Below are 16273 nucleotides of genomic sequence, written 5' to 3' on the forward strand. Positions count from 1 at the left end.
GTCAGTTTAGCCCGGGTCTGCCGCTCCGGCGATTTGCCCGCTAAGTTCGCTAAGTTCGCTAAGTTCAGGTCCACCGCACCAGCTGCTTCCTGAGTTAGTTAGACTGAAGGTCCGCAACGCTGATCGATTATTCGGCATGATTAGATCGAGTCGGACACCTTGACATGGAAAGTTTCGTGACTTTAGCGCCAACCCATTGCCCTTGCCCAGTATGGACTAATTAATTTTCGCCCTTTTAGCTCCTCCTGGTGGTGGTGGTGGTAATTCAAATATGTTTCATACACCCTAATATAGAACAGTGGCGGATCCAGGGGGGGGGGGGCAAAATGGGCATTTGCCCCCCCCCCCCAACGGCATAATTTTAACATTACGCCTATGGACGATGCATGGGAAGAATCGATAAATTGTTCTGGTTTGCCCCCCCCCCCAAAAAAAAAACTCTGAGCTGGATCCGCCTCTGATATAGAATACACTTATCTGATACTAGAAATAAAACATTTGCAGTTAAATAGTTGAAAGATTGTTTAATTCCTCGTAAAATATTGTCCTGCTGAGCTGTTAGGCGACCGCTGCGGCATTCCTAATGTCGATCGACGCGACACGCCGGTCGTCGGCGCTACAGCGATATAACGATTCAATCATGCATTCATTACGCCTGAATGGCGGTCCCACCTGACAGCAAGGTGATTGCAGCATTTCACATTGATGTAAACATTGTGCGATGCGGCAGGTTTCCATTCCAGCTGTAAGAACGTGTCCTGGTTTCTGCTTGCATTAAACATTGCTGGAGATTGATATTGACGGGGACTGTTACATGTGACGGTCCCCGCGGATATCGCTGAGGGGACTAGGATAATAATTTATAGCGCTGTCCTGTCTTGCAACACCAAGTTTGTTAGCTAGGTCTGTAGCATTCATAAAGCGATTAGACAAAGTGCAAGAAAATCTTGGAGGTACCTAAATCGGATTGATGTGAACCCTCCATTTATAGTCCCCATGTTGTGTGATCTTTTGAAGTCATTCTCACTTTCGTAAGTAAGTATTACCTAAGTAGTGCCTACGTCATAAATGCCGTTTTCACGACGGGCTATCCGGCGAGTGCACCTAATTTGACCAAATCTGCACCTAATTTCTTTTACAACAAATATCTTCATTTTGGCCGTTTTCACGACGGAATAGCAGGCATCTATTTAATCCCCATTTGATCCTTAAGTTCCTCAGGAATTTTAGTAGTTCTTTTTAGTAGGTTCCCCAGCTTTCGAATGAATGGTGCGTTAGTTTGCTATTTTTCTATTAAATATCACATCGATTTACTTTATCTAAGGATTTATCACTAATATCAACATAAAGCGTAAGCACAATTATAAAATTATGAAATTATTAAATACTAGTACAATAGTTAAAAAAGATACTGAGCTGCCAGGCTACAAAGAATATATTCATTTATGGCGCACGACAGACATTTAGAAAGCAGCGCCCTGTTTTATTGCACGCTGCTAGCCGCTTCCATTGGGTTTTGCAGGCCGTCGTCATTGGTCGTTACACGTATGATGTCACGCGACTTGTGGCCTGTCACGGCTCTTTAATGATCTCCACTAAATGAATGCAACAATGGCCTTTTAAGTTGATCTCTGTGGCCATCTGTCTATGGAGCGACCAATATGAAAGTTGGGTGAATTTACCGGGGTTACATGACTATGAGCAAGCAAATGTGTATCAGGAATGGATTTAGGTGGAGAATTGCGCTGGACCATTAGTGCTCGAACGCTCCCAATTCCACGCCGTTTTGGCTTTGGAGCCGAGACAGACGATGCGGGTCAAGGTCACCGCTGGGGTAACGGTGGATTGGGTGCGCCCGAGCACCCGTAACGCGGCACAATTCTCCATCTATGGATTTTCCTATTCGCTCAGCATTGTGATAGGCGTTCGTAATAGCATTTACTCTGCTCATGTACCTATCCCCGGTTATTTAAAAGAAGTTTTTGTGGGGGAATATCACGGCTTTAGGTACTCGGTGGCCCTATTCACGACTTTCAAAGAATGCTCCGATAACTAAACACCGCACAGACCTACTGCATTAGTGAATCTGACAGAATGTCTGTGGAATTACATCCCCCCTCACCACACCCCTAAAAACTCATCCAGTGTCCAAAACCACTTTTATCGACTCGCCAAAAAAAAAAACACACACACACACACATACACACACAAAGCATGGGGCATGTCAGCTCTCAGTTCATTTATTATTGTCTTTACCATGGTTCAATTGCATTGCGCGATTTAAAGCACGTGAGTGCCTATATAGTATATATGTAGAAAATAATATCTACAGCAAAACATCCAAAATTACAAAGGCTACAATGCTTAACCCGCGCACCGACGGGGGTCTGCGCCAACTTAGTACCGACGGGGGGGGGGGGCGGATGACCGCCCCCCCCCTGAGATCTCGAGAACGAAGCAAGATAGCGACAAGCGGTAAACGGCATCGGATACGCACGGACAAGGTCTACAATTTTTACAAAGGTCATTTTCAGGTCAGGTCAAAGATGACGTCACAGGGGTCGAAAAAGTCAAAATGGCGGCGCTAGATATGGAGAGGGTTTTTCTCGAATAACTTTCGAAGTAGTCAAGATAGGAACAAACTAAGGGCATCATCGTGATCCTCTCGTCAATCCGCATCGAATGATATATATGTTGACCTCGAAAGGTTAAGGTCAAAGGTTGACCTCAGGTCACGTGACCTCGAGGTCATCATGTATATCATTCGATGCGTCTTGACGAGCTGAACACAATGAGACCATCCGCGCGGCTGTATCTTGTTCCTGTAAGGAGTTATTGGCAAAAAACCTTTGGTGACCTTTGATGACGTCACATGACCTTACAGCTGCCCAACAGCAAAACAGACCTCAAGGTAGTGAAGGTTGATCGTATGTGAAGTCATGTATGGTATATGGGGCCATTCCGACCCGTTTTAGTGGTAAAAACAGGGAGTTGATTTTTCCCCCATTGACTTATAATGGGGAGGTCGCGAAATTGACCTGACCTTAGGTCACCGACATCAAAATTCCGAGATATACAAATTGTAGCTACTAATGACCTAATAACATCCTGCGACTTTCAAAGGCCTCCGACATCTACTGTAGCTCTGGCACGGTGACAAAGTTGCAAAAAAGTGACTTGAGGTTGGGTCATTCAAAGTGACCTGGTGACCTGACCTTAAAAGTTAGGAGGTTCAAACTTGCACACCATGTGTAAAATTGATGAGAGAATAGTCATACCAAATTTCGCGGCGCTACGCGCCGCGGTTTTCCCGCTATCCGCGAAAAACCTCAGGGGGGGGGGCGGATATCCGCCCCCCCGTCGGTGCGCGGGTTAAAAAGTAGGTTCATCAAGGAAGCCCATTTTTACTTGCGTTGTGTTCCCAACCATGCGATTCCAACGCGGGCTATTCGCAACGTCTGTTAAGGCACGTTAACAACTGACAAGCCGCCACCGCTGCCACTTATTCATAGATGGTTGATATCGCAGCTTGGGCGTCAGCAGCGCGGCCCACAACGCGTCGGCGCCAGCGCACGCAGCTGTTGGCACTCGGCAGCCGGTGTTGCGACTTAACGGCCGGCCGGCCCCATGAAGGAGAAGCTCTTGGTGAAGCTTTGTGATCGCCTCATAGCCGCCTTGGATGTCATCTTTCTTGGCAGATCCATCCGTTCAGATGGTACGGTGCAGTCTGGATAAAGGACGAAGTCCAACGCCGCTAACCCCGCGACCGCCACCCCACAACGTGGCCGCAGACCGAACGGGCGTGAGGGCCGTAAGGGCCACCCCGCCATCCGGTAGGTGGCTGAGCAGCCGGGCGCAGCGGCGCCTGGGCGGCGGCCGCGCTGAGATGAAGTCCCAAACCGCCATGTCGCCATCACCGCCATCACCATTGCTGCAGCTGTTCCCAACCGCCTCAATCGCCGCCGTTTTGCCAGCAGTCGCGCCGCGGAATGGCAGAAGCTCCAGAGTAGCCTCCAGCGCCCCTCTCCGCACTTGTGCAGGTGCACTGCGGCCGCCGGGTCCGACGTCCAGGCAGAACATGATATTTCCATGCTGCTCCGACGGTGGGCTGGTCTTGTTTGGGCGTTCCTCCACTGTGACGTCGGTCACGCCTGCCCCGGCCAGGGCGCAGAGGCCGACGTGTCACCATCCGGTTGCAGTCCTCAGTCGGGTCGCAACGTGTACCTCTTCCGCAGCGTGGAGCGCGCTCCCGCTGGGCAGCGATACAGCCAAAAGTAGCATAGCATGCGGGCGGCCAGCGCTGCGCCGGACAGCGGACCCATGCCGGGGGTATGCCGGTCTCGGCCATTAGCGGGGTCGTCGGGGCCGAGGCTGTACATACAGCTGGTGACCGCGTGAGCCGCCAATCGAAGCTCACGGCTTATAAGCTCGACGCGGGCATCACACGCCGTCCCGATGGGAGCTCCACGATGCCGCCGCGAACTCCAGCGCGGCTCGCAGCGCGAAGACCAGTACGGACGGCCGGGGCAAACGGCGTGCGGGAGTCGCAGGCGACGTTCTGCGGACAGAAAGGGTTGGGCATAAGCTGGTCGGCAGGACACTCTTGAGCCGAGCCTTTGATGTAATTACAGATGATCCAGAAGCATGCACAAAAATTCATGACACACTATTCTCATTTATGTATTTGCTACATATGATATGATATACCAGCTCATGATCAGTGACGCATTCTGGGCAATATGTTCTAAAGTGAAGTAACTGAAGTTACAGCTTAAAAGCTTAAAAAAAACAGCTTAAAAAACACACACATTCGATAGCTTATGAGAATAACATGCCTTGTGTGCTTAATGCAGGAAAATATTTTTTCACTTTTTTAGAAACAGCAAAAGAGTTGTCAACAAGCCATGTCAGCTATCTAAACAATTTTTATGGAAACTGCTCTAGCTAGCTTAAAGTTCCACAACGTTTCCGGAGCACCGTACCCAAACTCAGTTCATGTTACAAGAAAAAACAGTAATAATGCCTCCTAATTTTGAATGAAATATAGGTATGAGTAATTTGATTTGGAAAGCAACAAATTTCCGCACATCATTTTAGCAAAATTACTATTTTCTTCAGCCATCAGGTTACACAAAACTATAGTAAACTTTATGATCTAGTTTACAAAAAAACCAAAGCCCCGATTTTAACAAATGTAGATAAAATTTAAACAATTTTAAAAAATGTATCGTGGAGAAAATGAAAAGTGTAGATTTGTAAAGCCGGGATATTTCAATTTCACGGATTAGGCACTTAAAGAAATATCTTCACCTTTCTTTGAGCCACCAGCCTTCACCCAAGTTTTACACGAATGTAGTGAAGCAGACAATGTGGCAACTCAAAATTGTGATGGTTTGAGATAATCATCACGGTAAAAGAAAAAGCAACACAAGGTTCCTTACCCTCGTTTTTTTTTCACATGGTTCAGATGAGGCTTCAACTGTTGCCGACCTGAGGAGCTATAGGGACTTGAGCTTTCCAAAACTCAATTTCTAAGGGCACTGAGCTGAGCAGTGTTTGGCTTTCACACGAATGCGATAGTAAGTTATATGAAGTTGACAAAGCAAGCAAAGCAAAGCATGATGCCCCGCGCGTCCGCCCGCGACCACGCCCCGCGTCCGACTCCCGACCGCCGCGTGACCCGAGGCGCCCGGCGGTCACGTGACCTACCGGCCGGGACTGCAAACGGCCTTCACCACCATTCTTGTATGACGTCATATCCTACTGAGGTGCTGATTGGTCGGAATTAGATACCTGAAGGTAATTATCTGCCGTAGTTATTTTTGTTTCATTGTTTTGCGTGTTTTCTTATATGAAATGTAATTAAAAATTTGTCATATTTTAATCACCATTAAAACATAACTGAATAGGTATAAAAGAGAACTCGATATATACTTTCCTTGTTTTTAAGAATTCCGGAATTAGATACCCGAGGGAGCAAAGAGGGAGCAAGTTGCCACGCTGATTTAATACCTCATAGTCGAAAGGTGGGCTACTAGAACCAAAAATTGCTGTGTTTGTAAATAAATAAGTGATTTGAGGGCAAAAAATGCCCAGATTTAAACTTCTAAAATTATCTTGAACATAAAATATTTCAGTTTGAGGGATGTTAAGGCCTCTAAGGGTAGGTACTTTTTAGGTATCAAATAAGTTCCTCTGCGAAAGTTCCGTCGTGAAAACGGCCTTTATGAATTTATTTCAGTGTTTTAATCGGTGATACTCTCTGATAATATGACAAAGCAGGCATGTAAGCAATTAGTGCAACCCTAGCTGATAGCTACTAAGAGATACACTGAAGCTAATTTGACCAAATCTGCACCAAATGTGTACCAGATGGCCGTCGTGAAAACGGCTATTGTCTACGTCACGGAGTCCTGACGCCATGACGGCTGAAGTTTAATCCGGTCGTTTTAATAGCTTTTGAGAAATGATAAGATAGGATTAATATGCTGATGATGCATTAAAATAATCTGAAAGATAGCATACACGTTGTGTAAAATAATTTCAGCTGATTTGATTTTTTTAGGCAGAGACATCTGCGTTCAAGCGTTCGTATATAGTCGATTCCCTTATGCGATGAAACAAGCACAATGGAACAAGAAATGCCTACCTTAGGTATATTCAGGTCGATCGCTGTGAATGCCATGCGGAATGTTGTATTTGAGACCCGGGTTACGTTTCTTATTTAAAGTGAGTTCCTCTTAGTAACTAGCCAGTACAAGTTGAATTAACTAACTTAATATATCGCTGACTAGTTCTAAGGCATAGCCCCATTGGGCAAACCAATCACACTGACCTCGTGTGGTGGAACGTCATAACCTATGTCATAATTCATGCCCACGGTATATCCTGCTTAATGATTCTCGTTTGTATCCTATGTAGCATGACAACGATGCCTGTTGCTTTGGGCACGCAACGGTTTGCATTTACGATCACCATACAGTGCTGCCATTAGGTTTCTAAACAAGTCACCATGTCAGAATGTTCACCAACAGATTGTGTGTCTGGTATCTATGCTGTCCACAGGATGTATGTTTTGTCCTACATTGATGGCACACATAAGACCTCGGCGATCGTATACCCGCAGTGGCCGGCGGTGGTCTCGGTCCCTGACCCTCTGAGCCGCTCAGTCTGCTAACCGAGTGGCCAGGCTCGGTCCCTGACCTTCTGAGCCGCTCAGATCCGCTGACCGAGTGGCGTGGCTCGCGCGCGGCACGCCGGAAATGACCCCGTGCCTGCATAAATAATGCCGGCTGGTGTCGGCATCGGCACGCCAACGGCACTGAGTTACCGTGGACGGGGGTCAGGCAGGGAATGGGGTGAAACTGGAAGGGAAGGGACGGTCCCAGGTCGGTCCTACCCGGTGGTTCCTTACAAATTTCCGAACAGCTTCTGGCTAGTTCTCGGGAAGTGTACCGATGAGGATTTCCCAAACAATCGGTAGTGGCGGCACCGATCATGATAAGCAGTGCTCACTTCTCAAAAAGTCATCGGGTTGTTATCATTTTTACTCAGACAGTCTTCCACTATCCCTCGGCGGTCCACCACCCACCAGATAGTCCCCAGTCTGTCCACGAAACTGCATTCAAGTATCTAGTCCTCGGGCAGTTTTCAGTGAGTAGTCGTGTAGTTCCAGGTGGTCCCGCGGGACTCATGCCCCCGAGCAGTTGCCATCACCCGGGCCCATCTACAGGGGCCGGCGGCACCAGTTGCCAAGCCATAGCTCCTCCATCACTTTGTGAGACTGACCAGTCCTCAGGAGGTAACTATGCCACCGGGCCACTCAAATGACGTTAATTTTCCAGATGGGGCCCCATGCAGCGAATGAACAATCAACCCAGTGTTCAAGTGAGGCCGGCCGTGGCGTGCTGTCGTATTATGTGATTTAGAGCCAGTGCTGGTACTGCAAGCTGCAAGGAGCCATTAGTGCACAGCTAGAGGTTGATTGCCCGGAAGTAGATCGGAACAAAACGATGAAAATGAATTTTCAGATAAACAATAAATTGGTGGGTAGAGGTAAATGAGAAAAGAAATATTGATAATAAGCGCACGAGATGTGACATGGTGCAGAGTGCCCCAACTCAGCCATGTGAGTTAAGTAGCCATATTTTCAAGCCGCCGCCCTCCGGTGCCGTCTGGGAAGTGATGCGGCCATTTTCCGTCGGCCGATGGTGCCATCCTTTGTGGGGTGATCGGGTCCACGGACCGGGCCGGCGCCGCCAGCCGCGCCTCTCTCCGACCAATCTAGGCGCGGTCCCGGGTCGTTCGCCGGCTCCGAATGACCGTTCAGCGGGGCGGATTGCGTCGTTTGGCGGCTCGACACCGTCCTCCTGAGCCTTGTGAGTGACGTCACCGGTGTCATGGATGACGTCATGGGTGTCATTTACAGCCACCGCCTGAGGTGCTGGCGTTCTGGCGTTGACCTTCGGCACCGAGAAGGGCGCTTGGCTTTCGATTTGTCTCGCATCGAACGCGTTGTGAATGCAATTGCGGTGATTGATGATTTAAGCTGGGTGGCAATAGTTGTTCCTTCGCTTTGAAGTTTTATCGATTCTTCAAACCGATAGATGCTTTTAAGATATGTTTGTCTCTTGTGCCGAGGACGAGATCGTTCCCTCGGCTGACTTAACCCGCGCCCTGGTGGGGGGGGCTATTTTTTGCCCCCCCTCCAGACTTTTCAATATATCTCCAGAACCGCTGCGCCGATCGTCACCAAACTTTCAGTACCCTCCCGGACATCAATTTTACACATTGTGACCAAAAATTTTTCCAAAGGCTATGATAGGTTGGTCGGAAATGACGTCAGAGTGACGTCATGTTCTGCCGTTTTCGACCAAAAAAAGGGTTTCACGGGAAGAGCTGTCAGGCCTATAGCTTTGCAAATACAGAAAAACGATAAAGACATAAAAGCTGTAGAATTGACAGAGGTACAAAACTGCTATCTCGGATTTTTGAAATTTTTGGATTTTGAACCCCAAAAATCAAAAAATAGATTTTTTGAATATAATAGCCGAAAAATCCAAAAAGTTTTTTGAATTTCGCAAAAACCGGAATATATGTGATAGTCCCTACCTCCTTCTATCCACATACCAAATTTGAGATTGATACCTCTTTTTTTGGCGAAGTTATAGCGAAAAAACAGTTCAAAATTGATGACGTCAAATTTTCAAACTCAATTTTTAGCAATTCTAGACCCCGTAGCGCAAAACAAAGACCACCATTAGACTCCCCGTGACGAGCTGCATCGAATCGATACCCATTTTATGCAAAACTATCAACTTTAAAATTTGACCTTTTTTGACCTGACCTTGACCTGACCTTCACCAGAAAGTGACCTAAGCCGTACCTGATAGTCTTATAACCAACGCCATTGAGTTGGAAATGAAAAATTGACCATAAAACATGCATCGCACAACCTTAGTACCTAAAGTTAGGTTCATGTGACCTGACCTGTGAGTGTGACCCTTGGTGACCTCACCTGTGACCTGACCGGTAATTTCAGTAACCTCTTATAGCAACATATGTACTAGGCAACTGACGCCCTATCGCTGATTCTCGACAAAATGCGTTTTCTTCGGTGTTATAGCGCATTCCCTAGATGACCCGTGAACGGTTGTACATTTCATCTTTGACCTGACCTGTGACGTCATCGGTGACCCCGAGGTCAATGAAATTTGGTTTCCCTCGACAAATTTGACAGGCCTTTCGAACACCGTTTGAATTTCGCGGATCCGTCCAGTAGTTTCGGAGATACGAGGGGGGGCAAAAAATAGCCCCCCCCCCCCCACCAGGTCGCGTTATAAACAGACCCCACCAGGGCGCGGGTTAAGAAAACAGTCTTCGACCCTCTTACAAAAGGGTGAGTGCTCTATTCAGCACTTGGTCCGACAGTCAATGGTGTCTGGTCAACAAACCAACCACCTTGTCTCCTGATCAGCGGCGCTGGCGGAGCGGAGGAGGGGGAGGGGGAACAGATGAATGGGGCGGCGCGGAGGGCTCGAGGTGGTGGTGGCTGGGACCGGCACAATCAATGCGACTGCAACTGACACGGCCGAACCGAGCTGGCTGCGAGCGGAGCTGCTGGCTGCTCCCGGCGGTGGTGCAGAGCTGGCTGTGGGGAGCTCTGGCTCTCAGAGCTCCCTGCGGCAAAAGCAGTCAAATGAGCGCCTCGAGCTCCCGGCAGTGAACGGTGAGCTCCCGGCTCCCCGTACAGCCACAGGGCGATAGATCGACGCGTCACATGTCTAGAACACGCGCGCCCCGCTGATTTTCCGAGCAGCGGAAGATCGCATACCTCCGACTTTCCGACATTTGCTGATTGACTGTTCAGACGTTCAATTCAATCAATCACTGGCCTCAGGTTAGGCTTACTACGTTGTACTGGCTGTTACGAATTTAGTTTTTAGATGCAGTGGCACATCGATGAATTTCATTTCTCGTTTATTTCGTGCGCATCTGCGATACTGAAGCGGGAAGCCGTTGGCTTTGTCCTCAAGTTATGGATTTATATAATTATTTTCAATTTATGTATTTTGATATCATTTATATGATAATCGATATGTCTACCTCTACTATAATTGTGCTGACAAATTGCACGCTCTGCATATGCACTGTACTCAGTGCATATGTAATTTTGCTGAGATCCAAGTCAAAGGTCCCAGCATAAATGGAAGGCCTTGCAAACTCAACACATGCTATGCGCTTTTGCTTTGCATGCGCGATGTCTTCCATGACAGAGTTGTCATGGCATTATCCAAAATTGATGGCTGAACGGTGCCAGACCGACCACTTGTTGCAGCATTTTTCGCTAAATAAGTGAGCTACCGCGACGGACGGACGGCTGATGCGGGGCGGTGCCGCTGACTGAACGATTGACTCGGCTCACTCGTGGGCTTACACACCTAGGACGTAAGGTCACTGACTTGCGATGAAAGGTCAGCCGACATTCTCCGAAAGGATTCGAGAGACTCCGATCGGACGGCTGATCATCCAACTGGTCGGAGAGTTTAGCCTGCAGTGCAATAGAATTCGATGGTAAGGATTGGGTTTACCTTTCGAGATGTGAATCAAGCTGAATCCTAATCGACACAGCCACTTTCGATGCTTGACTTCTCGGAGTCCTGCCGCAACTCAAGGATATGCCTTTATTGCGCTGAGGTTTATCAAATATGCTCATTTAAATTCAGACAGCGTCAGCTTTGTGGGACCGAGTGTGTGTCAAGCTCCTAGTGCGGGAATTTGTGAGGTAAATGTGTCATTTATATCATCCCAACTCCTGTTCTATTTTAGAATGAAGCCGTATTTTAACCATGTAGGCATTCAGTCGGCACTATGTCGACAAGGTTGACGGCAAGCATGGCTACTGAATTATGAGGAACCGCTTTGAAGGATGCATAACACTTCGGACGCCTACAAAACAGAGTTGAGTGTGAAGAAAATCCCCTATAAATGTTGGGTCCAGTGCAAGGTCATTGATAGCGCGACTTAAGTTTTGCTTTGCTGGTGGTTACTTTTGCGTTTTAAAAATTGTACGTCCTGCATTTTACGAGTAAATTGTTATGCTTCATTCATGGAGTCAACAGAAATGATTGACTTTCGTTTTAATCTGGTCACGTTTCTGTTTTCGTCATGGCCGTGATTGTCGTCATTTGTGGCTGTGCTGTATTTCAGGCACGTTACTTTGCAAAACAGTCTGATTTTATGAAATAGATTGAGTCTGCATGGCTTAACCCGCGCCCAGATGGGGTCTGCCGAGCAACGCGGTCTGATGGGGGGCCATTTTGGCCCCCCCTCAGATCTCGAGAACCACGCAACATAGCGACAAGCGGTAAACGGTGTTGGATAGCCCCAACGGGGAACTGCCTTGTGACCCAATTTCATTGACCTCGGTCAAACCGATGACGTCACAGGTCAGGTCAAAGGTCGAATTTTCACCGTTTACAGGCATTTCAAGAAATGCGTTGTAAAATCGTGTAAAACGCATTTCATTGAAAATCATCGATGGGGAAATATTCTTTAAACACATATTTTGCTATTTGAGGTCACTGATACCAGGTCAGGTCACAGAGGTCAGGTCACTGGAGGGTCACAATATGAAAGTGTCGTGTGATACATGTTTTATGGTCCATTTTACATGACAAATGCGATTATGTGGGTCAGACAGACTTTAGGGCCAGCTTAGGTCACGTTTTGGTCAAGGTCAGGTCAAGGTCAGGTCAAGGTCAGGTCAAATTAGGTCAAATTTCAAAGTTGATATTTTGCATAAAATGGGTATCGATTCCATGCAGCTCGTCACGGGGAGTTCTATGGTGGTCTCCGTTTTGCGCTACGAGGTCTAGAATCGCTAAAAATTGAGTTCAAAAATTTGACGTCATCAATTTTTAACAGTTTTTTCGCTATAACTTGGCCAAAAAAGAGGTATCGATCTAAAATTTGGTATGTATATCGAAGAGCGCAGGAACTATCACATATATTCCGGTTTTTTCGAAATTCGAAAATTTTTTGGATATTTTTTGAGTTTTTCTAAAAAAATCAATTTTTTTGATTTTTGGGGGTCAAAATCCAAAAATTTCGAAAATCCGAGATAGCAGTTTTGTAGCGCCGTCTTTTCTCTACACAACCACATAAAGAACTTTAAAATTGCTTGTTAACTGTAGAATTGGTGAGCGTTTCAAGATGTCATGTTTTTTGCTCATTTTTACTCGAACATGACCTCAGTTTGACCTCAATAACTCCTGACCTGAGGTGACCTGTGACTTGAAATTTTGTGTGAAGGTGTCAAATTGATGTCCGGTAAGGTACCCAAAATTTGGCGGCGCTGCGCGCCGCCGTTTTCTCGCTATTTAAGAAAAACCACAGGGGGGGCCAAAATGCCCCCCCCCCCATCAGGGCGCGGGTTAATGGGGGTTGCGGGCCCGGGTGCCAGGATATGGTGATGCACTTACACCACATTGGATGAGTCGTCGCGTATGTACATTCGCTTGGTGACAGGTCCATCAATGCTCACGTAAGCCACTTAGTTTCTGTAGCATTGCTCACTGTGTCGTGATATAGGACCTAGTGACCGATATCCCCCCCCCCCGCTGTTGCAGTCTAAACGCATCCCTCCGTCCCTGGCTTATGTCCTATCCTGAGGGAGGAGCCGCCCGAGTCGCTGACATACGACGTTCCTTGTTCGCTCGTTTGCTGGCTTACCTATAAATTCAACTGCCTGCAGTCTTGTCGGCATGACTGGGGAGATGCAGGAGAAACAGCAAACATTGAATGCTTACCATCATAGACCAATAGATTTCAATATTGCAGAGTAATGCCATCATATCTCGAAATTCAAGCCGCACTCTAGCGCTTTATCCTGTTCCTTACGTGCTGGCGTTGCTCTTATAGCCAGCTGCGGTACGCGGGCGTGCGTTTCCCTGAAGAAGCAGTCGGTGTCATTTTCCGTCTGGGACAAATGTATTGTTTTCTGAAACTCCTGCCCCTCGGGACGACGACCGACGCTTTTATTCGAAACGTGTGCCTGCAAGATATTTTTTCATGCATTTAATGTAACCGGCTGTCAACAGCACATATTTTGAGAACTGACGACGAATTAAAACGAACTTTGGCTGACTGGCTGCGAAAATACGTAACGAGACCGCACAATTTTCTATTTGAAACGAAATCAGGAAATTCCTCTTCGTCGCGCAGATCATTCTGCAAATAATGCTCGTATTTCCTGCCATCCATCATCCAAGAAAGATTACACTGGAAACGAAGCGGAAAATTGCGTGACTGACTCAGAAGCTCTGCTACATTTTCATTATCCCTTGCGCAAATGGCAGCTACATGCCTGTTTTGCCTGCAGGTGTTTTGTTTGTTTTGTTGGGTTAGGCCCTTTCGGTCGACAAGACCATTGCAGAGCCGGAAGGATGATAGGAATTAGGGGGAGACATTGGTCTGGGCAGGCACCCTAGTGAGTCGCCGGGGCTGAGCCCGTCCAGAGGACAGGCCACCCAGCCCCAAGGCACTCACTGCACCCGGCTACGGGGTGCGCTCCCTCAGGAGCAGCGGTGCCGCTCCAAGGGAGCAGCCCGCATGAGATAAAGTTGCCTGCCCAGCCCGGAAGGGGGCTGTGGCGTGGAGGAGAAGGATTTCAGTATCCTGAGGATAGAAGCACGGACAGGTGGCCTGCAGGTGTGTGGGCTCACAGTATAGGCGTGGGCGCAGGGCGGCCCATGTGGCGCGTTTCGGCTATTCTGGTGCGCCACTGCTTGCCGTGTGATATCCCGTTTGCCGGCGAATGAGTAAACATTTCGCGTTGACCGAGCGCCGCCACATGGTGCCCCAAATTGCGACCAGGTGAGGCGTAGCTGCACCTGCGGCTGTGGTTGCCAAATCATGTATTTCTTGCTTTTTTGAGAGAATTAAAACGCTGGTCAAGTTTGAAGGGCATGATGAAAAGTAACAAAGAAACACTAGATGTGTTTCGAGAAGAAAAAAAAACATCGCTGTTGGCTACTAATTAGATTACGCCGAATTATTGTTTTCATCATTTTTGATGCTACTCGTTATGATTTAATTTATTAACATTTTTAATAACATATTTTATTAGGAATAAACAGTAGATGCCACTTACCACTTTGTATGATTATAAGAAAATTATTCGTTATACGATAGCATTCATTGCACCATTCACACGGCTGGCGTCTGGCCAGCGTCAGGTCACTGTATAGGCCGCGGACCGGTCGGAGCCGGGCTGGGCGGGGCTGCCGTGCTTGACGTGGCCGTGCCGTGCCGGCCGTGGCCGCCGTGCTGACGGGCGCGCGCGGCTCGTCGTCGGACCGTCCGGCCGCGGTCAGCACATTAGTCCGTAATGAGAGCAGGTCACGGGCGCCGGCCAACACCCACGGTGGCAGCTGTACGCTACCGCGGGACACGTGACGTCAGCGCATCGCTGCCGGGTTTATTCTAACCCGTTCTGGCTCCGCTGTGAACTGATCCTATTTCCCCGTCTCCATCACCCATCCTCCTCCCTGTCTCCTGGTTCTGTTTTCGGTCTCCGCCCCTCCCTGTCCCCTATTCCTAATTTCCTGTCCCGATCCATCCTGCTCCCTATCTCTCGGTCCTATTCCCGCCCCACCCCTCCCCCGCCCTGGTCCTCCTGCCGCCCCTCCCCCTCCCTGTCTCAGGGTCCTGTTCCCATCACCCTCCCGTCGTCGTCCGCATGTTGATGATTGTGCAGCTCCGCTCAATAGCCGTGCTGCTCGTTGCGTGCCACTTCCATTGCAATCGTCAATGCTGTCCGACCGTGCTCATATGACGATGTCACGTTCCACTTCCCTCACCAAAACACTGCACGACTCGTCGGCGCAGTGACGAGTCGACTCACATATCATTTGCAGCATGCCTTAGGCCCTTATGTATGTGAACAGAGTTAAAGATTGAATACATTGATGTTTTATAGCATACAAGTTTGAACAATTCTGCAAGAAGCTGTTCGAAGTTTGAAATGTTTTGCTTTAAAATAGCAAAATGTAACACAATAAAAACAGGCCCTTGTATTGAGTGCATCTGTTCAATTTGAATAGAAAATTTTATCTAGGACGGACAGATTGACAGAGCATGCACCCCGCTATCATGAATCAAAGCAGAGCCTGTTGTGCAATCTGACCTCTGTCGTCCTGTTGTGAAATTCGCGGAGTGGAGAGGAGTTACCAGCAACAGAATGGATTCAATGTGCCTACGTGTCCGGATACGATCCGTCCCACTCCCAGTTCCACCAGGCTGCCGCTGTGCCCACCATCCGCAGACGAGCCTTTGTATCCGTGTATTGAACTCTAGGACCGGCGCTCCACCTTCGGGAGTTCTACGATCTTATCAACTGAAATATTAACTAGGGTCGCTGGTCATGACAAACACGATCAGGAACAAAAACTTCCAGGAACAAATTATGTGGTTTTTAAATGCCCTCATCTTTAGAAGCCTGTTTGAGGAAAAACTTTTCAGAACTTTGGTGCCTTCTGTGAGACTTTGCATTCCTTTGTACTCTCTAGACTTGTGCCTTTGCATTTTGATGCCATCGGGATTGGTCGTTTTTTTAGATATGGAGTATGGTGGTATTTCAGCTGCTAGTCTAAGGCGGGCAGCAGAATTTATGTTCGTTACCCCACCTCTGTTTCGGGTGTATGTTCGACGCAGGAGACCTTAATTCGACAGCATCTGTTGTAATCGGGAACTAGTGCTCCCTGCACTGGGC

At 48.0% G+C, this 16273-nt stretch overlaps 1 protein-coding gene across 1 annotated transcript in view; it reads left to right on the plus strand.

Moving 5' to 3' along the window:
* LOC122389909 (tiggy-winkle hedgehog protein-like) overlaps window positions 1-16273 on the plus strand; it is a 40001-nt gene that overhangs the window by 11925 nt on the left and 11803 nt on the right. The gene's annotated exons all lie outside the window — the stretch shown is intronic.

Source organism: Amphibalanus amphitrite, unplaced genomic scaffold (assembly GCF_019059575.1).
Source record: "Amphibalanus amphitrite isolate SeventyFive unplaced genomic scaffold, NRLGWU_Aamphi_draft 000376F_arrow, whole genome shotgun sequence".
Lineage (NCBI taxonomy): Eukaryota > Metazoa > Arthropoda > Thecostraca > Balanomorpha > Balanidae > Amphibalanus > Amphibalanus amphitrite.